The sequence below is a fragment of the Archocentrus centrarchus genome (genome assembly GCF_007364275.1).
Source record: "Archocentrus centrarchus isolate MPI-CPG fArcCen1 chromosome 18 unlocalized genomic scaffold, fArcCen1 scaffold_23_ctg1, whole genome shotgun sequence".
Taxonomy (NCBI): domain Eukaryota; kingdom Metazoa; phylum Chordata; class Actinopteri; order Cichliformes; family Cichlidae; genus Archocentrus; species Archocentrus centrarchus.
Genome location: NW_022060145.1, coordinates 4,799,211 through 4,825,039, shown reverse-complemented (window position 1 = coordinate 4,825,039; position 25,829 = coordinate 4,799,211). Strand labels below are relative to the sequence as shown.

Here is a 25,829-nt window from a genome sequence, read left to right as displayed (position 1 = left end):
GACCCATTTGTAGCAAACTAGACTGTAAATGTGATGGGATTTTAACAGGACTGACTGAAACCTTTCATTACTTTTCATGTGGAGTTTCACTGTAAACTAACAAAAATTACAGTCACTCACTAAAACACATTGTGTGTATCTGACAAATCCCTTCAATTCATTTTCTTCCACATGAAGCACTTGCAGAGGCGATGTGAATTTTTTAAATCGCACGGTGTGCGCATTCATATTTGCTGGCTTGCTGTTTTCTTCGCTGTCTCCACATACTGCATAGCTTTGTCTTTTTGCATGTTACTTTCAGCAAGTGTCAGTGGAAAAGAGGGAAATTAACTACAGGCAAGAGTTTTGCATTAGGGTTTAATATTTTTCCCGAAAATGACATGAATCAAATCCCGGGAAATGACGAGCCATTTCCCGGGAATCCCAGGAAAAAGTTTATTTATTTTTTTATTTTAATTAGGCCTTCTGTAGCCTGTGTCGGCCTTAACCTATTCTGATATTGTAGAGGTAGCTTTCCAGCTATGTCCTGTTATGCCCAGTAGGGGGTAACGTCGGCTTGATTAATGCAATAAAACCTACATCTCGGCATTCGAGTGCTCGAGCTATGCGGTGTTGTATCGTTCCTCAACACTCCCTTAACAAATATAATTCGAATATTCCTCCATTGTACATGGAATTATACCAAGATATTTTACAACTGCTGGTGCAAAATAATACGGTTCATCTCCACAGCATTGATAAAGGCTCAGCCACGCTGTCGTGGCGACATCTGTTGCGCTATATCTCCACCAGTGGAACGCTGTAATAGTCATTGAAAAGTTAACTACCGTACTACACTATAATATGGCATAACACAGGGCCTTGAGTAATGCACTACGACTTGGTCATTGCCATTCTGGCAACAGCAAATTTATAACACCGTGTCTGAGGGTTAAAGTAGGTTCGCTGTGAATCGTCTATTGAAAAACTGGCCAATCATTATAGCCTAAAAAATATACATTTTACTCAACTCCATTTTAAAAGCGAAATATGTTAAAGCAATCTATTTCATGATCATTTCTTCACCCATTAGGCCCGTATCCTAATTCATGATTGTTAGTAAGCGGCTGCAAACGAGGAAAAGAAACACTCGAAGTTAAACAGATATTTCTTTATTGTTCAGGGCAGGCATATTTTATAGGCTATATAATGCAATATAACAATATATAATAATATGAAATTATATAATACAAAATACCTTAGGGTAAACACATTGCCTACGATTTCAACAAATTAAAGAGGAAAAAAGTACAACTGTGTAATACCTCTATTAAACGCTTGAGATGAAGGCTGAAGCCTTAAACGGAGGCTGAACGTGCCTGAAATGAAGAGTAATGCTTTTCGCATTAAACGAACCCTTCTCTCAATATTTCCTTAAATTTAACATTCTGAAGCTTTCTTTTCTTTCTGAAAGTCAAATCGACGCGCGCGACTTTTTTCCCGGTTTCCCGTCTAACGTTTCCCGGGAAACGGGAAATTGTTCTGATCGCATTTCCCGGGAATCCCGGATCCCGGGATTAAACCCTATTTTGCATCACCAGCGTGCCGTCGTATCTGTGTTTCCTTGTGTGTGTGTAGCTGCAGAACCCAAACAGGAGCTACTTATAAAAAAGAATTGCTCCATGGTACCTTTGGTGTTCAAAAACCCAACAGTGTGGCTATAGTTGTGATCTTTTCTTATATGTAATCAAGTTTCTGTTGGTAGCAAAGCCTGTGCTCTACAGTCATGTGAAAAACTAAGTACACCCTCCCTGTTTCAATAGGAATTAAGCAGGTCAGTAGCAGCCCGGTGCTGCTAATCAAATACACTTGATTGAGCACCTCTATAAATCAGCAGTGATGTCAGTTTGCTGGCTTGGAGCATTCATGTGTTTGTTACCACATCTTCCCAGAAGTGGACGTCCCAGCACAATTAGAAAAAGACTGAACAACTATGGCTTGTTTGGAAGGGGATCCAGGAGAAAGCCTCTTCTCTTCAAAAAGAACAGAATGACTTGAGTTTGTAAAGTTGCATCTGAACAAACCACAAGACATCTGGAACAATGTCCTTTGGAGAGACAAGACCAAAGTGGAGATGTTTGGCCATAATGGGCAGCACCACACTTGGCAGAAACCAAACACAGCATATCAGCACAAACACCTCATGCCAACTGTCAGCACGGTGGTGGAGGGGTGATGATTTGAGCTTGTTTTGCAGCCACAGGATCTGGGAACCTTGCAATCACTGAGTCGACCATGAACTCCTCTCTATACCAAAGTATTCAAGAGTCAAATGAGAGGCTATCTGTCCAACATCTACTGTAAAGCTTGGCTGAAATTGGGTTGTGAAAGAAGCCAATGATCCCAACCACGGCAGCAAATCTACAACAGAATGGCTGGAAAATAAAAGCACGAAGGTGCTGCAAAGTCTAGACCTCAACCTGATCCTAGCATTCCTACATACATACACAACACACACCCTAATCACCTTCCATCAAGGGCATTCCCTTTAATTCTGGTGGTCTATCTAAGTTGCTAATTTCCTATGTCTGCCTCTGCTTTGCACCACAGTCAGGTCAGAGCTTATACTTAAAACTCTTTGTTGCTGCTTGTTGTAAAAAAAAAAAGAAAAAACCAAACATTTCAAACTGAATTGTCTGACCGAATCAAACACAGTTCAGTCAGGACAGCTATAATCAAAAGCTGACTGTTCCATCCGCAGCAAACTATATTTGGTGGTATGGCTCAGTCCTGGAACATTCCCGCCCTTCCAAACACATACGTGGAAACACAAGCCAGGGAGAGCAGTTAAAACTACAGTAGTAGGTCTCCACAATGACACATAGAGAAGTAAGTAATAGAGGATTATTATTCTTAAGACCATAAAAAATAAAAGTGGTTAAATACGACAAGGCCAAGCAAGGAAGATACTTTATCTGCCTCACAGCAGAAGGTCAAGCAAAGAAAGAACGCACTATGCTTCCAAGTATGTTTCACTTTAAATCAGAGGTCCCCAACCCCCGGGCCGTGGACCGGTACCGGTCCGCACATAAAGAATAAATAACTTAAATTATTTCCGTTTTACTTATCTGCGCCTAAACTATATTTTATTTTGAAAAATGGGCGGATTCGCTCCGTTACTTCCCTCCATGACTTCCTCTTGACGTGTCAAGACGTTTCTGCTCACATGATACGTCACCGCTAAAATTAAACCCAGAAGCTTCAGGCCTGTCTAACGAAATCGGTTGGTTGACCTACATAACGCTTCTTTAAATTTTTGAGTGCTCAACAAGAGTAGAAAAGCGCTATGTAAGAACTAGTCCATTTACCATTTTTATTTATCAACACCGGGGATAGCAGTGAGGTAGACCCAGCCATCAAACTGACTCTCCAGCGCTTGACACCACGGCTCTGCAGCCACGCTCCATGTGAAATCGGCCGAACCCAGTCAAACCAGAAGCCAGCAAAAATGAGTATCAGAGAAACAAGCTCAGGGGGCTTACACTGATTCAGTGTTATGGTGAGTTGTATTTTTCATGCGCTTTATACAGTAAAAATCACCTAAGTCGAAGTCGCACAAATCGGGGTTTCGCTCTAGTTGGATGGCATCTGCAGGTCCTGATTTTCCTAACATTAATTCAAATAAAATCATCACATAAATCCGTCGGATATTCACCTACCTCGGATGAAAAATCTGGTCCCATTGTAATAAATTTCCAGTTAAATGTGATCGCATAAACTGGATGAGTTTAGCGCTAAAACCCTCCTCAGCTCCTGTCCGCCCACTTCCATGCATCGGCTCGTTCGTGCACAACTACACACACACTAACAACGCCTGGAAATTGTTTTAGTGTTTATATCAGTTCATTTCACCGGGGATAATCGTGGCAAGTGTAAGCTACAAACTTGCACTTACGAGTAAAATTTCAGATTATAAAATTTGCAGAAGCAAATTCATAGATGAAGCAGAAGCCATTGCAGCGAAATTCGATAATAGACCCCAAACTGGGCCATTTGAATCCGACTGAGGTGATTTCTACTGTATTTGTTTTTGCGGTGTATCTTATTTTGAAGGCATGTTTTACCATGGCTCTAACAGCTGACCAGGGAGCGCTGTGGGCAGAGAGCCTGTTATTCATGTTGAGGCGGGATGTTACGAGAACGCTGCTGATAGAGTTGCATACGAATACAAAGTGGATTCCCGTTTTTTATTATTATACGTAGAAAATATCACACTTGGTTATGGTCGTATCATTTATTTTGACGTATTTATTCGCCACACCTTAAAGCCGGTCCGTGGAAATATTTTCTAACACTAAACCGGTCCGCGGCTCAAAAAAGGTTGGGGACCACTGCTTTAAATGAAGAGATTTCACAAAACTACTGATTAAATGCACTGTTTATCTTCACTTTACACGGCAGAGCAATTTTTATAGTTTATAAAGTATTTCTCTGATGTGTAATACATCTGTTTAATTGTTATTTGTGCATGTCATGTAGAAGATTTGGCGCTTCTAGGGAAATTTAATCAGTTTGGTCTCTTTCTGGACTATTTCACTCAAGACTCTAAAATCTTCATCACTACAATCCATCTGCGTCTGACAAGCAGAGAGGAAGAAAGAGTGCTCATTTCCACCTGGCTGTGTCATCGTTTGTTTCACTGTCAGCCATGTTGACTATAATGCAGAAATAGGCTTTGCTTCAGCAGAGAGTGAGAGGGAGAAAGAAATGGAGTGGGAAACATATATGGAGGGTGGAGGAAGGGCAGCGAGAGAGTGATGGAGGGGAAGAGAAGTCCATTTTTATCACTGGCGAGCTGGCAAGGCAACAGCAGATGGATAACTGGCTATTTCCAGCATCACATCAGCACAAGTGGCCAACTCTCGAGCAGTGTTGGAGAAGAAATTAAAATATTGTTTAATCAGATGTGGGGGGGGGTGGGGAAGGAGGGAAAAATCCCACTGATAACGACATGCTAATCTATTTATGAGGACTAGAGGGAAGAGAGATTAGAGTTGTTATATTCGTAGACTGGACATAAAAGATGGATGTAACCACCATGACGTCACCCAGTGGTTTGGGACTTTTTTGAACGAGGCTGTAAATATGCTTTTTAATGCTGCTTGGTTATATTTCATATTTTTCAGGTGATTTTACAGATGACACGGTAATGCCGTGTTGTGTAAAAGATTACACAGACATTGTTAAACCTTTTTTTTTGTAGCTCTTACAGGTTTGCAAGAGTTTTGTCAAAGTTTGGATCATTCAGAAATGGCAAAAACTTGAATTAAATCATGCATTTTGAAAATAATTATAACAGGATGAGCCCTGCTATGAATCCAATGCTTTAACCAAACACTCTGACTTAGCGTGAGCTTTATTTTCTGGCAGTGGCACTATATTCCACTTTTATTAGCTGTAATTTAACATCACACTCTTGTCAACTTCCATCTGAAATCAAAAATCAATGTTCCTAAAACAAAACAAAACACAACAAAATTAATTAAAAAGATAAATCTGCCACCACAATCACAGCAAACCTCAGTGTGCTCTGATGGAAGGGGGAGCAAGTGTAGCAGCAATAAGTAACCATGAAGTGACAGTGACACGGGTGAGGAAAGACAGAGGTAAGCGGATACAGAGAGATAAGGAAAGTGCAAAGGGAGCTGAAGAGACTCTTCAGATGTACGAGTGGTGGAGGAAGTGAGAGAGGGATGAAACAGAGAAAAAGGAGGTGACAGAGAGGAAAAAGCCTGGAAGAGAAATATGAGTAATGCATAGAGTCTGCTGAGATGTGAGGGGTTACAACTTAATACACACTGAGTTCATTTAGTGTGACAAGACACACACACACACACACACACACACACACACACACACACACGGATATCCATGATGATAAAGTACAATTTGCAAAATTGAAGAATAATAAGGTATTATGTGCACATTAATGGATAAACAACAGCAACCCTAACTCTAACTCTAGGCAATCAGAATATGTAAAATAATAATAATTCTAAAGGACACACATCAAAAACCATTTACATTTTCACCTTTCTCAAAACGTAGGGTTAGGGAAGAGTTTCGCCCTATAATGGATTACACCATTCGGCTCAGGCCTGCGCCAGCACTGAGCTGCTGCACATCTCCTCCCTCATTTTCCCAGCCTCCTATCCACTCTGCAGTCACTAAGGCTAAGCCTGCAGGATAGTCCACTCCCTCCCAGACGCCTAGTGATGGTGAAGGCCAATTGTTCTCAGTTTTTCTCTGAGTCTGCCTCGAAATGTCTGAGTGGAAATACCAAAAATCTTGCAGAAATCTTTCCCCTAGATCACAGATGAGGAGATCATAAAGCACCAGCGACGCCTCTCACAGTCTTGTCTATCCAGCCGGGGTGTTGTGTGGGTGGACAAAAAATGCTTCATTGATGATTTCTATAAGGTGGCAGAAAATGCATCTCTGATGCTTGACGACAGTCTGACAGGGTAGCATGTCAGTGGAGACCAAAGACTTGTCTCCAACAATGATGGGGTGCATCTTAAAGCAGGAATTCAAATCCTCAAACCCCCCTCAGCTTCTGGTTGGAGACTGTTAAAGCAGAAGTGATCACAGACAGAGCTTTAGAGAAAGAACCCACCATTCAATGGAGCGTTTAAAAAGCCTGAGATAAAAACTTCTACAAACTGCAGCAGCAGCAGCAGCAGCAGCAAAAAAAAAAAAAAAAAAACAGGCCATTGAAGAGGTGATTGTTCCTTAAACCACTTGAAGAACTTTGCCTTCCACTCAGAGCCACACTGTAGAGGCTGTGCCTGACACCTGGCAGGGCACAGAGGTCTTGATGGATGTGGATGTTAAGGTTGTCTTGGTGGCCTGCAGCATCATAGGTACTGCCTCAAGCCTTTAATGTGTCTTGTGGCCAAGACTTAGCCTGAGATTCCACATAGCATCAGTGCCCAGACCGAAAGAGAAGAAACTAAGCCAAAAAAAGAGAGCTCACAAAGCTGGAGCTGTGTCTGCAGGAGGAACAAGGAGGTCTCCTATGCAGAAGTTATTGCAAGGACAAGTTGTTCTCTGGGGTTTGTAAACTAGCCAGATGGAGGAGGACAAAGATGTACAAACACTAACCAAAAACCATGTGAAAATTATTGATTGCAAGCACTGAGTATTGAGAATCCCTAACATCAAAAAGTACTCCTCACACACCAACAGGCTCTTTGTCCTCCTCCTGTTCCAAAGAAAGACAGAGGATTTTTTTAAACCTGAATTCTTTCCATCCATGTTTAGTTATTAATGACCTTCCTCAATCCTGCCCTTAGAAATAAAATAACTATGGCTTACTACTTTGTAACTATGAAGAATCTTATAACAGCAAAGAAGCTTTCTCACTATGACACATTGTGTGACTTCATTCATTTTTTTTCCAAGTGGCAGAAATGGGCTTCCATACCTCAGTTGCAACAGCATTAAATAATTTTATTTGAATTGGCACGCAGTGTTTCCCTGTGGTCTAACAAATACAGTAAAGGTATTTCTTTCTTTTCAAAATCAAAGCCTGCATCCTTCGTGTCCTTGTTTACTTATTAGCAGTCTTCTCTTTCCCTGCAGTTCTACTGCAGAACTGCATTACACTCTATCTGAGATCTTATGCTGGACAACCCTACAAGCAGACTGCAAAACTGGAAACTACTAATGTGATTGTTGCCCATTATGAAAAGGACTCCAATAATCACATAACGATCACACACACACATGTAGTGTCCACAGACACAGTTTTGCGTCACACACGCATTACACAGATTGTAGTTTGTGCAAACAGACAGGCAGCCACCCCCATATGGCTTCATGCTTCAGTAGTGATACAAATTCTCTCTCTTTCTCTCTCTCTCTCTCTCACACACACACACACACACACACACACACACACACACACACACACACACACACACACACACACACACACACACAAACACACACAGATGCAAACATGCAAACAATTGGGCTCAACCAAGCAGGATATGCATGAAAACATGTTCCAACAAATACCTGGGCATTCATCAGCATAGTACGCTTTAATTGAGCCAAATTACACATTTCACATTTCACATGACACACCAACACACATACACATGAGTGCACTCACTGTAGCGCCTTCATTATTCATAGCTGGTGCTGGCTATAGCAGCACTCCCATCTGTGCCCTCCTCTCTCCATTTTTAACCCATTTCTTTTTTTTCCTTCTTCTTTGCCCCCCCAACACACACACACACACACACACACACACACACACACACACACACACACACACACACACACACACACACACACACACACACGCACCACCCCACTCTGCCCCACTCTCATGTATTGCTCTGACTTTCATCACTTAAGGTCATTTCATGCGAGTTCTTTCCTCCCCTTTCTTCTACTGTACTATGATAAATTCACCCATCCGTTCCTGTTATAATCAGCTCTGCTCCGGGTCACAGGAGGCTAGAACCTATCCCAGCATTAGCATTCATTTATCCATTTGGATGTACCTGTAACTGATATTAAGGATTAGGCCTTTAACACCATCCTTGTTAGTTAAAACAAAGTTTTTGAGCAATGGGTGCTTGTGCAAAGATTCCAGAGTCAGCAGCAACACTGCTCTGGGGAAACTTAATGAACTTCATTTATTCACTGGATGAAGCTACAAACATGATAAAATAAACTCCTGAAACTATTTTCATTGTAATGCTGAGGTAAAAATTGTGAAAATGCAGAAATCAACGAAACCGTGTGACATCACCATCATAAAGTATCGCATCACATAACAATTAATTACACAACAAAGAATTAAATGCTTAAAACTTTGCCCTGTTTCTATGTATTTCTTGTATTGTGAAACAGAATAGAGGTTTCAGGTTCACAACTTTATTCCTTGAATTGCGTTTTTTGGCTTGTGGCCTCCTTCAAGGTCCTCATAAAACATATAGCAGATATTTTAACATTTTAAATAGGAGAGATACTGAGGAGAAGAAAAACACAAAACAATGTACACCCACATATAGTCATGCTAAAAAGAAAGTACGCCCCTGGTCCGTTCTAAGGTTTTAAATAGCAGGGCATAATAAAAATAATCTGCAGGTCTTAAAATGAGGTAACTACAGCCTCAGATGAACTACTGACTGTACACATCTGCTAATGAGGCACCAACAAGGATGAGCTGAGCCTGTGATCATGTGGTTTAGGGTCAATCATTGCACCATCCACTTGTTCTGAGGGATCTGTGGTCTTCCTCCATGGCAGAATCACTGCCATAAGAATTTACACAAAGCACAAGAAAAATTCACTCCGGATGATGCAAGATACAAACACTCAAAACAATTCAATGTCCAACACTGCAGGTAGACTATCACAAATTGTGATAACCTACAGCTACCAGTGTGAGCTAATGTCTTAAATTTATGAGATACTTCTTTTATACAGAGTCTTAAATCCGTCCCTTTCCTCTCGTCTTCCCTCTACATTTCTACTCTGTTACTTTTTGACGCCTGCTCCCCAGAAAGTTCCTCTGTCAGACCATTGCCTCGACGCCCCGGTCTGTCAACAGACTGACACCAAAAACAGACACATACCAGGTTCACTGAACACACAACTTGCACTGCCAGAAATAGAGACTTAGAAGGATGGAGTGGGAAGAAAAAAGGTCAACAGAAGGTATTGCTGAAAAAACCCAAACAGAACCAAGTGAGCTGTAAATCAATTTAATGGATAAGTTTTATACCATCGCGGTGCGCCTGTGTGTTTGCACGCGGCTCTAAAGTTCTTACAGAAGCGAGGGACTGAGTGACAGTTTGATTTGATTAGTTGAGACCTCATTGCATTACTTAATGGACAAAACCTCTCTTCATATCTTTGTCTCCATATCTTTCCATTTTCTCCTGGCTCCATTTCTGCTTTTGATTTGTAACCACAGGTTGTGTTTGTGCGTCTAGGTCTAGGTGTGTGTGTGTGTGTTGTTTCAGGCACTAAAAGACAGTTCACCATATTTTTGGAGAAAGAGCATCTTAGAGAACTGCAGCAGCTAACAACTCATTTTCTTGAGTGAGTTTGATTTATATACACACTCCAGTTTTACAATTGTGCCTTCTGGTGGAACCACTAAATCTCTCTTTCATGCATGCACTCGCTCAGTGAGGGAATTGCCACTATGCAGTAAAATCAAGATGGTAAAATATTTTTGTTTAAAGGGGTAAAACTTGGAAAATGAAAGCCAGAGGTCTGGCTGCTTGACTCTTTAAAATAAAGCAAGACCAAAGAAGCCAAGAAGGAGAACATATATCGTAAACAGATCTTCAGATGGCTGCCAGGATGGTACTGGACACAACAACAACTAACAGGATTACAAAAATTTGATTATAGTGCAAAAGAGAGAACAGCAGTCAGCTACAGATTTTGATAGTTTACCTAGACTGGCTCAGGATATCTATCTCTGAGATATCCAGAACTGACTGACTAAGTAACTGAAGGTTGAAAAAGTAAAGCCCTCTGCACACTAAGCATTTTTGTATTGATGAGAGAAGTAGCCAGGATCCAATTTAGTCTCTTCTTGCCTCTTGGTTGGGTTAAATAATTAGCAAATAGCAAATAAAAACAAGTATAAATGCATTAAAAAGAATTTGAATATAGGTTGAAATCCAGTTCAGTCAGGCAAGTCAGTTCTGAGTACAGCCAGACTCCAAACTCATCAGTCCCTGCATATATGATGCACAGAAAGTGGACAGAGATGAGTAATTATCTCCTGAGAGCTAGCAGGTGGATGCCGGGGTGGTGGAGGGGACGAAACAGCTGCAGGGCAGCAGCAGCACTGACATGTCAGAGGGAGAGATGGCAAATTTGTAGCTTAAATAGACCACCAAATTGGGAGGGTGTGTTTGGTAAATTACATAAAGAGTGAGGAATGAGCTGAGCTGTACCCGCTTGTAGCTCTAACTAGATATTTGAAAATTATGAGCTTTTTCACCGTATTCATTCCTGAAATTAAAGATTTTGCAGTTGTTCTGTTAGTTACTCGGCAGATCACACATCAGCTGTGACACGGCTAATTTAAATTGCACACTGTCAGTGTTATATTAAATAAAATGAAAATTTTCCTGTCATAGCTTACATTAAACCCAGTCATAGTGGAGCGCAGCTCAGTTTTAGTGTCTCTGCAAGCCTGGTCTCACTTTACTGCACATAGAATGGCTCCAGCATTGGCGTCTCACGTTAGCCACTTCGAAATGCTCCTACATATTACAAAAGGTTAACTTAAAACATGCTTAGCAGTTGAAAGATGACAGCTGAGGAGAATCCCAACTTCTGGGTACATGTGCATGATACCCTTTGGATTTTTAGCTTGAAGAGGAACCTATTAAACTTTCCTCACATAATGAGGTAAGCTGATGCACTGTAGTAAAGTTACCCTCTTAGCCAAAAGCTCAGGTTACAGACTGCTCAAACCACTTGATTCCACAGTTTGCTGTCGCTGGGAACAGATGTCCTCAATATGGTCATCTCAGACACGCAGCTGTTCACGCCCACCTGCTGTTCAAACCTTCTGTTTGCGAGGAGCATCCACTTAGAAGAAAGTTGGCTTAAATGGAGAGAACCAAAACAACTTGTTTCAGACAGCGGCTGAGCTGAGGGGCTGCACCAAGTACCATTATTAAGTTTTAAAAAAAGTTTATTTTGAACTGTGACTCGTGCAAAGGCACTCTGGTAGAATAATAATATGGAGTTATAAATGGGCATAATAGGTCCCCTTTAAATAATAAATAACAGAGGCTGTCTAAGAAGTTAATATACTGGAGACATTAAACTCAGATGAACTTTATGAGTTTAACTACATTAATTGCAATGCAGATTATCTAAGAATGTCCCACTAAAATTCCCAAAGTGTCAACGCAATTCGACGCTTCCGACTGTCAGAATGGCAGAAATCACTTTATAAATGAAATCAGTGTGAAAACTGCTCACACTGGAATCAGTGGGACTTTTCAAAGATAGTAGAAAGGTGCAGAAAGACATTGCTGAAAAGCTGCGCGCGATCAAATGATATGAATCGCTCTGAATATTTCTCACACACCCACGCACACTTCTACATGAGCAGGTAGGCTGAGAGAAATCCTTCGTTTAGCTCTTCTCGGCTGCGTGGAAGCAACACAAGCAAAACAATTTGAGCGAGGCCAGCAGAGACAGTGAGAGATAAAAAGCTCTTTAGGGGACAGATATCACCCCTCTTAATGATATCACGGAACGCATAATGAGAAACTGCACAATATACACACACATTGAGTGGTCTCTCGCTGTGGTGAGTAATAAAGTTGCATCTCTGGTGTGCATGTGGGAAGATGGAAAGAGATAGCTGATGAGGAAGAGGGATGCAGGGAGGAGGGAGAGAAAAGGTAAGAGAAGCAGGATACCCCTATAGTGGATTTTCTCCATCAAAGGGGTAGTAATAGGCTTCTATTTCAAGGGCCTCAATATTTTTGCTCTTAAGACTCCACTATACTCCAAATAGAACTGTCGTTTGTATATTTTAGCAAAGTTGCTAAACCTGCAGTCAAATGGAGCTTTGGAAATCCTGTCACGCAGCATTCAGGGTACTTTAGTGACTAATCTGCTGTAGTTGTAGGCACAGCTGGTGTTTGTTTTCATGGAGCAGCTGCTGCAGATGCTACTTTTGGGTACACTGCTTAGTAAAAACGCTGGTATAAAATGATGGTGGGTATCAAAGAAGAGTTAAAAGTTAATAAGGCAAGAACTGGAGGACAATCAACAAAAACGGGAATCAAAACCAAAAACCTAAGTATCACATCAAATCCAGAGGAAACAGTTTGGATAGCATTTTAGACGAAGTTCACACACACACACACACACACACACACACACACACACACACACACACACACACACACACACACACACACACACACACACACACACACGCTGTACTGGATAGAGATCTGGTGACTGAGGAGGCCATTTGAGTACAGTGAACTCATTGTCCACTGGAGGAGTGTGGTTGCAGCCCTTTGCTCCACTGGGAGTTTGCAGGAATAAAGGAAATGAAACGAACCCATTGTCATGTTTGAGAAACCGGTTTGAGATGATGTGAGCTTTGCGACATGGTGATGGGTACACTATGGTCATAAAAAGGCTGAACATGGTCAGTAACAATCCTCAGGTAGGATGCGGCGTTTAAATGATGCTCAGTTGGTCCTAAGAGGCCCAAAGTGTACCAAGGAAACACCCCTCACACCATTACACCACCAGCAGCAAACTAAACCATTAATACAAAGCAGGATGGATCCATAATTTCATGTTGTTTACTGACCCTACCAGACAATGTTACAGCAGAAATTGAAACTCATCAGACCAGGCAATGTTTTTACAACTGCACAATAGAAGACTGGATTTTTCCAAGAGCACTAACGCATCATTGAAATGCTGGCAGCAACTGGGCTGTTTAAACAGATGTGCATCCAGTGCAGTTATTACATGACACATTACATGGGTACATGACAAACCAAAACGCCAAAGTGCATCACAGTCTGGCCGACATGACTTTTGGTGTGCGCCACCAGACAAGGGTGAGAATAAACTACCTATAAGACTGCCTGCCTGTGAGCTCTTTAAGGAGCTCTTTTAGCACCACAGCGGTGCTAAAGCCAGTCTGCTGGCTTTGCCCCTGGGGTCAACAGCTCATTTTTTTCTGGACTTTCAGTGTCCAGACCGGATGTAAGGGCGAAGATTCCAGTTTCTTTAGATAATTTAAAAAGCTAATAAAAGCTCAGTCCTCATCAGACAACAGCCAATATTTATCTGCTTCATTTCAGCAAATGCCAACCCTCTTTGGCTGTCCACACAGACTATTAAACTGCACGCACCCAAAGGCTGCTCAAGCATGACTGGCCAAAAGCCCTTGAATTATGGACTGCAAAGCTTCCGGTGGAAGAAATCATGTAAGCACAATCAGTTAATAGGGATTATTTTAAAGCAGGCAGTGTAGTAGTTGTTACCAAAAAAAATGACTGATGAACAAGAAGAAGATAAATCCAACTTCATTCTCACCTGGTATTAGCTATCAGAAAAGTTTGAAGAACCACAGATGAGAGAAAATATGGCAATATGGAGCATAACAAAGTATGGCTGGTGCGGAAACCGTGACGTCATGTAGGGCAGAGTCAGCATGTGATGCGAGTGTATACAGTATACACTCACTGTGCAGTTTGCAGTTTCATACACATACAGCATGTGTGCAATCCTAACCTCATTATAATGTGCAAAATTAAGCTCACAAATCCCATCACGCATGCATTACCTCCCTCACACATGCACACGCAAATCCTGCAAGACGCACTATAATCCAGAGGAGCTACTCTTCCCTTCTGCTCCACGGGGAACAGAAGAAAAAAACAGGGATGAAGGAAAAGAATGGAAGAGAAGGGATGAGAAAAACTGCACAACAGGCACAAATGTCAAGAGTATTAAATGGAAGACAGAATGAAAGGAATCGTCTGACGTGAAGTGAGGTTCGGATCAGAAGTGAAAATTGCACAGATCAAATTATAGAAGGAGGGAAAAGGGAGAAAAACAAAGAGAGGAAAAGAAAGTGAGATGAGAGGGACAGAAAAACTGGGGGGGGGGGGGGGGGGGGGGGGGACAAAGACAAGCGAGTAAAGATTTAATCACAAATGTTGGCCGTATTAAGTTTGGAACAGAAAGCAAGTCGAACAGTAATGAGGCGACACGCGTGTGATACATGCACACACGAAAGTGGCAAAGTGAATATTGCACATTCTGCACACAAACACTTTCATTTCTCTCCCGATCATCATCCACCCTCCCAACCTCCCTCTCACTACTTCTCCCTCCTCCACAATTCTCTCTGTTTCAGGTGCATGAATGAGGACTGGGATATTCAGCTGCTGCAAAATAAAGCATATGCCATGTGACTGTCCGCCGGGTTGGCGCTGGGGGATGCAATCTGCACATGTATGTGTCGTTTCTGTTGCAGATTTAGAAAATATATTCCTCTGATATGTTTATGCTTTTAGCAGGAGAGCCAAACAGAAAAAAAAAGCTGCTTGTCTCTGCGGCTCTGTGTCCTAATTGAGAATGTTGCCCGCCTCCCCCCAAACATCTCCTTCTACCTCTGCTGTGTATGCTGTGCTACTTGAAGATGGTCTCATGAGGGCAAGACTGCATTTAACAGATTTCAAGAGGGAGGAAAAAAAAGAAAAAAGAAAACTGAGTGGGAAGAAAAGTATTAAAATTTAAAGCAAATACACACAATGACAAAAAATTGAGTGAAAGGAAGTGAACTGGTTTTTATTTGGCATGGAGAGTCAAGACTGAGGGCTCAGTGCGGCTCAGCCTCATGATGTCGATGACAGAAGACAGACAAATCCACATGCTTGGCTTTTTTAGATGGCAGTCAGCCCTTGTTGTGTAATTTGAAAGTGAAAAAAGAATATAGCAGGATCCCCCGAGTGACACTATGAAAGGGTTTTGGGTACAAAGGAATAACGACACGCAGCGTGCCTCCGAAGGGAATCACTCGACCTCACGAGAGCGCGTGAATCTGTGAGTTAGTTGACAAGTTTTTTTTTTTTTTTTTTTTTTAATGTGGTTCGTTTATCTTGGGTCAGAGATTTGACCAAACACTCTGACTTTATGTAACAGCTTATATAACAGCTTGTGCTGACAGCCATTTTGCATCGTTCCCGTGAAGGAGCAGTGGCAGCGGCTACAGTTCAGTGCTGGAAATCAGCAGTGAGCGATGTTCACCTGTACAGGAATGACAGTTTATTAGAATCCTATGGCAGCGATTCATTTTGTCCTTCAGGCAGTCAAGAGAAATGTGCACAACTTCACAAGTCAAATGTAAAACGATCACCAAAACATATCCAAAAGTATTGATGAATCCATGTTATTTGCAGAACCTCCTCATAGGAAACCTGGTGAAACTATGTGGTCCTTAAGGGGTGCATTTATCCCTGAGTTTATCCTTAACACTGAATTTATTATTATTTTTTTTGCATTCAGTGACCAAGTGCAAGTAGTTGCGGTGACCACTTTCAATTGTAAGGCGATAGCACAGGTGACCTGGTGGGAGGCAACCTGTCTCCAAAGAATTGCGGTCTGACTCAGACGACTGCAGTCACTCTCAGACAGATTGGCAAATGTTTGCAAAAACTGCTGTCTAATTTATAAACACAGATTGCCAGTAAGTTGCAATCAATCAAAGTCAGTCTGCGCTGACGAGCGCAACCCATCTGTGATGCCTACTCTTTGCAACAGGGGTCTTGATTGAACTGGTTGGCAACTAGTTGTATTCTGTGATATTCCTAGCAAGGCTGCTAGGCACCATTCTGCAGTTAAATCACTGTCCTGCAGTAACTGCGTCACTATTTCACTATTTGTTTCAGATCTATGAGGTTCTAGCTCAAAGAGCTGAATTTGCAATTTTTGCTGATTTGTCACAAACAGATTGCCAACTTGACCCCATTCAACTGCAAAATGATAGCAGTCTGATAGCCGGCTAGTCAGACCTGGTCACCGTCTTCGACACCACAATTTGACATGTCACAAGATCACAAGTTCATTGCACACGGCTGCAATAATTTAGTTCGTGCCACAGTCTCCAACTACAGTTTTCCCCAGTGTGACTTTATCACTACAAACCATCTCAGACTCTTTAACTTAACAGCTCAAAGCTGTCATTAAGGATAGCTGTCATGAGGTTCACCATGGTGATGACCAAGATACACACAGTAGCGGCCCAGCTAACTTTCTGTTTCTTCATGTTTAAATGTTGCAGCTGCCAGTTCCCACTCACCCCCTACTGCAAATGCTTTCAGCAGCTTTTAATTATGCATTCACATCAGTTTGTTTTTTTAATGCATGGCGAGCTGAATGGATGGAAATGAGGCTGGAGGATTTTGAAGCAAAGAATGTGGAATTACAACACGGAAATGAAGAAACACGCAAATAAATCTAAGAATGAAGGATGGAGTAATCAACGGGCACAAACAGGTGGAGAGATTAAAGTCAAACACAAAGATTCAGCGTGTAAAATCCAGGGTGGGAAAAAGAAAGCCCAGACAGATCTACAGAGACAGAGAAGAGGAGTAAAAAATGAGGCAGATAAACCAGAAAGACATGACTTCATTGTAACTTCTATTCATCCATTTTCCATCTTTGTCACGGGCGGAAAACAAGCAGCGTTGAAGAGATAAATAAGCAACAGCCTATCGCCATTCTGGTCTTTTACCCTCTCCCGCCTCTTCAACTCTTTTCCCATCTGTTCTCATGTATGCTTTAACGTTGCTCATCATATATTAATTATCTGGTCAAGTAAACGGCTGTCATGGAAGCACAAACGTCACAGCACAAGAGCAAAATCTACCTTACAGGTTTCCAGTGCCCGTGTTGGGTTAACTTTAGGCAAGTCTTGTTTGTTTCCCTTAAACATCTTTGAGGTTATTAAACTCTTCTTATTTCCAACACTCTCTGACAGGCTCATTACCATTATCAGTTTTAATTAAAAATGTAAACCCATTTTTATTTAATAGCTGCACAGTTTCATCAAATACAAATAGTCTCTGAATTTTATATAACCAAAAATTATTATAGCATATTTGGTCTCTTTGGAAGCTTTGTAATCTCCATTGAAGTCAATATCTATTACTTAATGAAGCATGACCCATCTTAAGGCTGTTACCAAGATGATTAACATTCTGCTTTATTACATTACCGCACTGATAATGTTTGAATCTGATCTGCTGGCACCGAAAAAATCTCTGGTGGCATGACAACATAATATGACACCTATTCTTCATATAACAGTGCAGCAGCTTTAAATTGCAGGGAGACACCAAACAGTGAGCTGTGACTTGAGCTGGGAGGCAGGCCTGTTGGGGGAAACCAACAAAAAGAAAACAGGTATGTAGCTAGCCAGTGAAAGTGACACAAATGTAACCAGTTGTGCCGTTGAAAGCACAGCTCTTGCTGTAAACACAGAAGGCCCGCCCACCTGCTGTACAATCCTTCTGTTATTGAAGGTCAGCCAATCAGAAGAAAGCTGGCTTACAGCGAGAGGAACTAAAACTGCCTGTTTCAGTCGGCGCATGAACCGAGGGGCTGCACCAAGACACAGTACAAGATACATCTTTGGAACTGTTGACCATGTAAAGCCACTCTAGTGGAATCCAAGAATGAAAATATGAACATATGGATATGCAAACACTACCCTCTGTAATCAGTACTTCATTAGAAGTAGATGTTTTGCAGGCATATGGTCAAACAAATTAATAATGCGATTTTTACCTCTTGGTGGCACTAGAGTCGCAAAAGTCAGGAGGACTCAGGCTCATTCACAAAACAGACTTCAACTGTGATCCTAAACATAAAGCAGCTAACTATGACAAAAAGTCTTCATAAAAACTTGCTTTGTATATCTCTAAGCAACATCTAGACTTGACATGAGGGATTTTCCTGCTATGTATCTCAGAATATTGTACTTTGGGATAAAAAGTGTCCCCAGTTTGTGGTGAATTGCTGAAGTAGATAGGCAGTCCATCTATCTGCTAATGAGACATTTCAGTGCCATCCTGGGAGCCTGTAAGGTGGTGTAAGTGGGATATTACATTACAAATTATATGATGACACACATAATCTGAAACTCTATGGCTTCATGGGGCAGTTGTCCAGGTTGCCCAGAATTACAAAAGTTCAGTGGGTTTGCAAAATGATAGGTTGTACAGTATGCCCAGTTTATGGAAAAAGGTTATAATTAAGAACATGAAAATATTCAGTGAGTGAGAATGTAAACAATCTCCTGTCCTGCTTCTGTGGAAAGACACCTTGGGTTGACTGACTGGCATTAGGAGCTCAAGGTGAGGGCTTTTAAGCAGTGGGATATATATATATCACCATGCCAACCACTGCCAGGGCTGCATGCGGCAGCCTGCCAAAGACACACACACACACACACACACACACACACACACACTGCTCCTGGCACATAAAAATCTACCACTCCTCTCTTTCTCTCCCCTCAGTCTGCTTCATTCATCCCTCCTCTTTCTGTCTGCCCTCTTACACTCCTCTCATCACCACCCGCGGTGCCAACAGTTGGTCTTACCAAATGTGAGCCATTCTCCAAATCCTCCTCTCCTCTTCCTGTCCTATTTGTTTTATTCCTCTCCCTCTAGCCATCATTTGCTCCCCTTCTCTCTCTCTCTCTCTACCTCCACCTGCCCTTTCCTCTCCCTCTTGTCTTTTTTCCAAGCGATTCATCTATCTTCCCCCCCATCCACCGACTGCCTCTGCCTCGGTCTGTCCCCCACCCCACCATCCGTTCATCTTCCTCCCTCTCTTTTCATTTACTGCCTGCCCCTGAAACCTATTCATCTTCCTCTGACACCTCCACTCTCTCCCTGTGTCCCCTTCATCAGTCTATCCTTCTTCTTCTTCTTCTTCTATCTATCACTCACAATACCTGCACAAGTGTGTTTATAACCTGGAGGTCTCCAGAGGTTTTTATCATTGTCCATCAAGGGAAATGAGAGTAAGGAAAGTGATTGAGCTTAAAAAGAACATTGCTGGGCATTGTGATACTGTCATGTATGGGAATTATAAAAGTTGATGTAAGTGAGCACACAGTTCTCCAGCTGCAGGATTTATCAGTGCATTTCCACATTCAGAAACTTAGTTCAGTCCTGGTTTGGGGCAAAAGCAAGTTGATGTATGTCCATATGATTATTTTAGTTACTTGTTTTGGCTCATTACATGTTTCAGTCTTTGACTCTATCATATCTCATTCTCTTTGAATGGAGTGACATCACGCGTCACTGAAGTGTCGCTCTGCTTTGCTTGAACAGTTCAACTATTCAAGCACCTGCCCCTTCGGCTGCTATCTGAACACATTATGGACACGTGCATCCTTGTTTTTAGACACAAAGTTCATCATTATGGTGACTAATCGCCATGTTGTACAGTAACAGTCAAAAGTTTGGACACACTCCCCCATTCATATGAATGGCAGAAAGCTCATCCTAAAAGGTGTTAAATCCCCTTGTGAGTTATTGGTTGTTGTCGCTTTACCCTTCACCTGCTACTATTCTTGGTATTCATGTATAATGACCATTAAAGACTGAAAGCCTTCGCCACACTAATCTCTATTAGCAATACATTTATGGCATAGTGACGAAATCAATAATCACAAGCCACAGAGCACACTACCAAGTGCTTAAAAAAAGAGAAAAAGTGTCTGTGCATAATCAGTGTGTGTCTATTTGAAGTCCACTCTATGCTGACATTTTAAAAGCACTGGTCAGTATTTCTTAAGCACCACTGCTCTCAGCTCCAGCAAACACACTGGTTAAACTTTCCCCACTTACAACGTACGCACAAAATAACAGAGAAGGAGGAGTCGGCTCAAGGAGGGCGATAAAGCGAGGGATGATAAAGATAGAGGGCAAATGTTGAAGTGCTGAGAAGGAAGCGCTACGGTAAAAGAGAGAGGGTGGAAGAGGTGAGAAGGACCAGATGGATGAACAATAAAACCGAGAAGGATGATATATCATCCTGTAAAATGAAGAGACAGAGAAGATATCTGCGATAGGAAAAATAAAAGTGCAGAGACGACGGGGAGTGAAGATGGATCAAGCATAGGTGGAGGGCAAAAAAGAAATAGAAAGATTAATAAAAAGACGGAGGAGTAATAGAAGTGTGGATGTTGAGGAAGGAAGGGCAGAGAAACAGGATAGAGAGGAAGAGAGATGGGCAGAAATTAAGGGCAAAACAAGCAGAGAAGGAAAGAATGAGGAACAATGGAGGTGGGGGGGCAATAAGATGAAACAGACAATGTGTTAAATAGAGTCAGATGGAGAGAAGAAGAAGAACTGGAAAGGAGAGTGAGCGCTCGTGTGAGTCACATCGTCTCCACAAGCTATTAGTGATTTTAATGACTGTGACATCGGTGTGTGTGTGTGTGTGTGTGTGTGTGTGTGTGTGTGTGTGTGTGTGTGTGTGTGTGTGTGTGTGTGTGTGTGTGTATCATACCAGATTACCCTGAGGTAATGCAGTCAGGAACTGGCTCATCACTCTTCTACAACAGCGTGCATTCATCATGTCAGAGTGAGGTTTCTCAAGCACTGGACCGAGACCCAAAACAGGTTGCAAGTTTCACTGGTGGGTTCCCGCTAGACCGATGTGAGAGGATATGAATCGATATCCTCTGTGAGACTCATATTTGATCAACTCCAAAGCTATAAACAGCTGGGAAAATTTGAATAGAAATAAATGTTCATCGCTGGCCAATACAAGGTCTCCTCACCGATGTTTGAGTGGACTGAAAGCCGAAGAGTGAAAAACAGTGTAGTTATTGTCCTCATAAGCTTTAATTGTACTTTTAAACTCGTCTCCAGAAATTTCCTCCCAGAGCAGATAAAGGAGTCTGGAGTCTGTTACTTTGATTAAACTATGTAATTAGCAAGCATCTTTTATTTCTTCAAGTCAAAAGCCAACCATTCTGCACTGTTTACATATTACATAAATATATATAAAAAAGTTTTTTTTAAAAAAAAGTTGAAATGGACTTTAAAAATGAATCAAATACAGCAGAGTGAAGAATAAAGGTGAAATCAGTATAATGCAATCTCTAACTGAGGTTGATGGTAAGACATTTTGAGAAGTCTCACTTGTTAATCAACTAAGAAGGCAAAATAACAAGAAAAAAAGCATAACAATCAAACTCAGCTTTGATGAGATTATGTAAAATCCTGATGAGAAAAATCAAATAGAAAGAAGCTCAGAAGTTTTTTTTTGTGAGTGATGACTGGATGGTTAGAGTGTTAACAGCTAACAAACTACAGCAGCTTCTAGAAGCAGCCTTTATGGTACGTTCTGAAACCTAAAACAGTATCACACCCAGATTTTGAAATTTGACAATGAAATTCAGCATGAATAAGTGAATATCTGATCAGAATTGATCCATGCAGTCTCTTAGTCTAAACCACAGTGGGATTTTTCAGGGCCAAAATACATCTTTGGAATTGAAGCACCACAAATGAAAAACTGGATACTGTTATTATTATCACCTACAATCACCTCCTTCCATAGAAAAAAAAATTCTACCTTTGATTAACCCTCTTTATTCTTGTATTTAAACAGTTCAATTGATTGCAACTGATTGCTACCACAGCCACAATCAGAATATTTACATTGAAGTCTGTCTAGTTTTCTAGTTTGGTACTTCCAGCAGTTCTACAGCGACAGACAGCCTTACAGTCTGAGGCTGTGTTGTGATTTCACTTGATTTCATTAGTTTGTTACTGCCATCGGAGCAGCATCCAATCATGCACAACCAAAGATCACTGCTCTGGCAGAATTTAACAATCCCCTCCAACAAATCAGAGGGCAAACTGTTAGCCAGCATGAGGCAATGGATGCAGCATGACTGCAGCAAAAACAGGACGAAAAAAAAAGAAGAGAAAGACAAACTTTTCTCATAACAGCGAGGGAATTCTTACTATTCTCGCTGCTTTTCTCTGTGATGGAGTCAAACAAAAGAAACGAGCAGAACAAATTACTCTGGGATTCGAGTAGCTATGATGAGAAGTGTCCTTTTTTAACACTTCACAGATCAAATTATTAAATTAATGAAGAAAATATTTAGCACATTTAGTAGAGACCCTAATCGATCAGGTTTCTTTAAATAATGCTGAATTTATAGCACTTATAGATTTTAATTCATTTATACCTGGAAGAAAATGGATGGATGGATGGATGGATGGATGGATGGATGGATGGATGGATGGATCCATTTATATAATTTCACCTCTTGCAATGCTAGGAGGGACAAAGGGAAGAGGGCACTGGTTTTCCAGCACAAATAGAGATAAAACTTCTCGTCTTTCAGTGGCACATAATGGAAAGAGAGGAAGATCTAATCATAGATCTCTCTCTATATATAATCCTACCAGTGCTTGGACTGAGCCTTTTATCAGTTGCCACCTGGGTGTTTTAGATTCATATGGTAGCAACTTGTCAGACACATGCTAGTCTGGCTTAAGGCGTATCGTGCTTTATTTTCTATTTTACTCTAAATGGGACAGCTTAAAATTAGCAAAATAAAAGGACAGCATTTAAAGGAAGCAAGAAATAGGGTTAAAGTAGACTTCTTTAAAGTTAGACTTTGCAACTTGAGAAGTTACCCTCTGTTGGCCATTAAAAAAAAGTAACATGACACACAGAGAGAATTCAGTGGTGGGTTCCTGAGTTTATGAAAAAGTGAGCGAAGTGGTATAAATCAGAAGCTGATATTGCTTTCTTTTGAACATGGAAGTCCATGAAGTTCATGTCCCGTAGCCCAACAACTACAATGTGAGGCAATGAATTCAGTCAGCCTGCTGAAGAAGAGTCTTAAAACTCTAAGAAAACTCACAGTCAGAATAAATAACTGGAAAAATGGCACTCCAGCCGACCACTTGTGCCCCTACCTTTGCCTTCTGGTGGATGAACTGAACACTGTGAGACCTTTAGTGTGGTTTTAGCATAGATAGGGTGGAGGCCGGTGGAACTGGCGGGTGGGGGTGTTGGGCAGACGGGGAGCAGGAACTACAGGGGGGGGTATAGTGGGTATGGAAGGGCAGAGGACCAACAGCCTTCTGCAACAACTCTTGGTAGGTCTCGGAGCCATGATTACAGGGTGTGTACAGTCCACAGGGGTTTGATGACAGGGATTCATTGGCAAGAGTCAGTGTGTGCATGTGCTTGTTCTGTGTGTGTATGTGCGTGCATAACTCTGACTGTAGGGTGTGTGTGTGTGTAGGTGTGCGCGGGGGCACACATGCTTGGCAGAGAAAATTGCTGGAACTGCAGGGCTAAAAAAACAACCACAGGGGAGCATGTTAGGGTGAAGAAGTACAAAGAGAGAGACACACAGAGAGTGAGAGGCAACAGACTCAGGCAGTGACGGGGATGCTAGATGGCAGTACAGAAAGAGAGATTTAAGGAAAGGAGGAAAACACGACGACAGCGTTGAAAAAGCAGACATCCAGAAACAGACAGAAGCAGGAGGGTTAGCATTTAAAAGCTGCTCTGATGGCGGATTTGTATTTTAGCATCGCAACATCATGTTTTCGACGTGCACGTCTAAACCACCACTGCGAAATCTCTAACCTCAGCGATCAGGTTTTTGGCTTTGTCTCAGACCCACAAATCAATAGAATTTTTGTTTTGCTGCTTAACAGCGGCACCACAAGAGGAAGCGGCAGAGGAAGGGAGGGTAAGAGGAGCCAGAGGCAGGGATTACAAATGGGTAAAATTTGTGTTTGGAGAAAGCCCGGGGTGCTCTTTGGTTATGTGTGTGTGTGGCGCAGCAAGTTGAATAACTATAGTAGGGAGAAAAATGTCAATAGGCAAACAACAGATGGTGGCTGCCACATCAATTTTGATACACAGCTGAAATGTAATACGCTCAAGCCTGCGCACACGAAGAGAAGCGGATGCACACGCACAATGAAACGTACAGAGAGGGCTCCTACTGTTGTAAAAGATGTTGACTTAAGCTACTTAGCTCTGACTGCTCTGACATTAAAGGAGATGAAGAAAAGTAGGGAGATATGAGAGGGAGAAAAGAAGAGAGTCAAAAGGCACGGAGAAGGAGGAGAAACAAGAAGAGGCGAGAGAGGAGAGGAAAGGGAGGATAAAAGCTCGTGTGCTCTTTATCCTCCCTCTTCCACTCTTCTCTGTCTTTATTTTTGCTCTCTGACTCTGTCATTTAGGCTATCTCTTTCTGTCCTCAGTCTTTCTCTCTGTCAGGCAGACCATGACTGTGCCCAAATGTGATTTGCTTTTTAATCTTCATAATCCACTTGGCCAATGAATGTTTTGCTTTACTAATTAAAGAACAAACAATGGACGTGTGTCTCACACATCACAGTGGTAGATGTTTCCAAATCTCACAATAAATCTTTGAGGAAAAAGAATGGGAACGGGGGGAGAAATAATGGGGAATGTAATCAGACAGTCTGTAGTTTTTTTTTGAACTTTCAGTGCAGACAGCAGCAAAACAAATCCTTAGAAGAAAACTACAAATAAAAAAAAGAAGCTCCTTTTTCCAGTCCTATAATTTCTCCCTTTTATTCTTTATCTTTCTGTTCTTCGTTTTTCTTTCTGTCGTCTCCTCTTTATTGTGCTTACAATGGGAGGGATCAAAAGTTGCTAAGGCAACAAACAGGGAGATGAAGAGAAAGAGGAAGAAAAAAAAACTCTCGTGGTTATGGAGGAATCCTGACGTTTTTCAGCAGAACAAAGAGGAGGGGGGGCGAAGGGAGGTAGAGAAACAGAGAGGCGGGGAGTTGAAAGTGTTTATCTGTCCATTTGCAGGCTGTCATTTGAACCTAAAAGGATGTGTGCCTTATAGAATAGACGGGATTAGAATGCAATGCAACTGACAGAATAAAAATTGCCATGAAATGTGCAAAAATATGCATCTTCCTGATGTCTAATGTTATAAAAAGCTACAGAGTCTTTCTGTACAGTACCTCACTTTCTATGTTTAGACTGAAATTGCACCAGTGAGCTCATGCTAATGAGGAAATTCTCCATTTGGCCGCATCAATGCAATTATCTCAAACATAGACAGTGTCAAGAGACAACAGGCATAAATGTAAATTCAACCTACCTCTATCTACATAGCATGAAACATTCAATTAAACCTGCCATCGTGGAATATTCATAGCACCTCATCATCCCAGCTGCAGGCTCACCTG

The 25,829-nt window shown here is 41.6% G+C and overlaps 1 protein-coding gene across 4 annotated transcripts in view; it reads right to left on the bottom strand.

Annotated features, from left to right (window-relative positions):
• Window positions 1–25,829, bottom strand: part of slc8a4b (solute carrier family 8 member 4b) — a 126,650-nt gene that overhangs the window by 21,899 nt on the left and 78,922 nt on the right. The gene's annotated exons all lie outside the window — the stretch shown is intronic.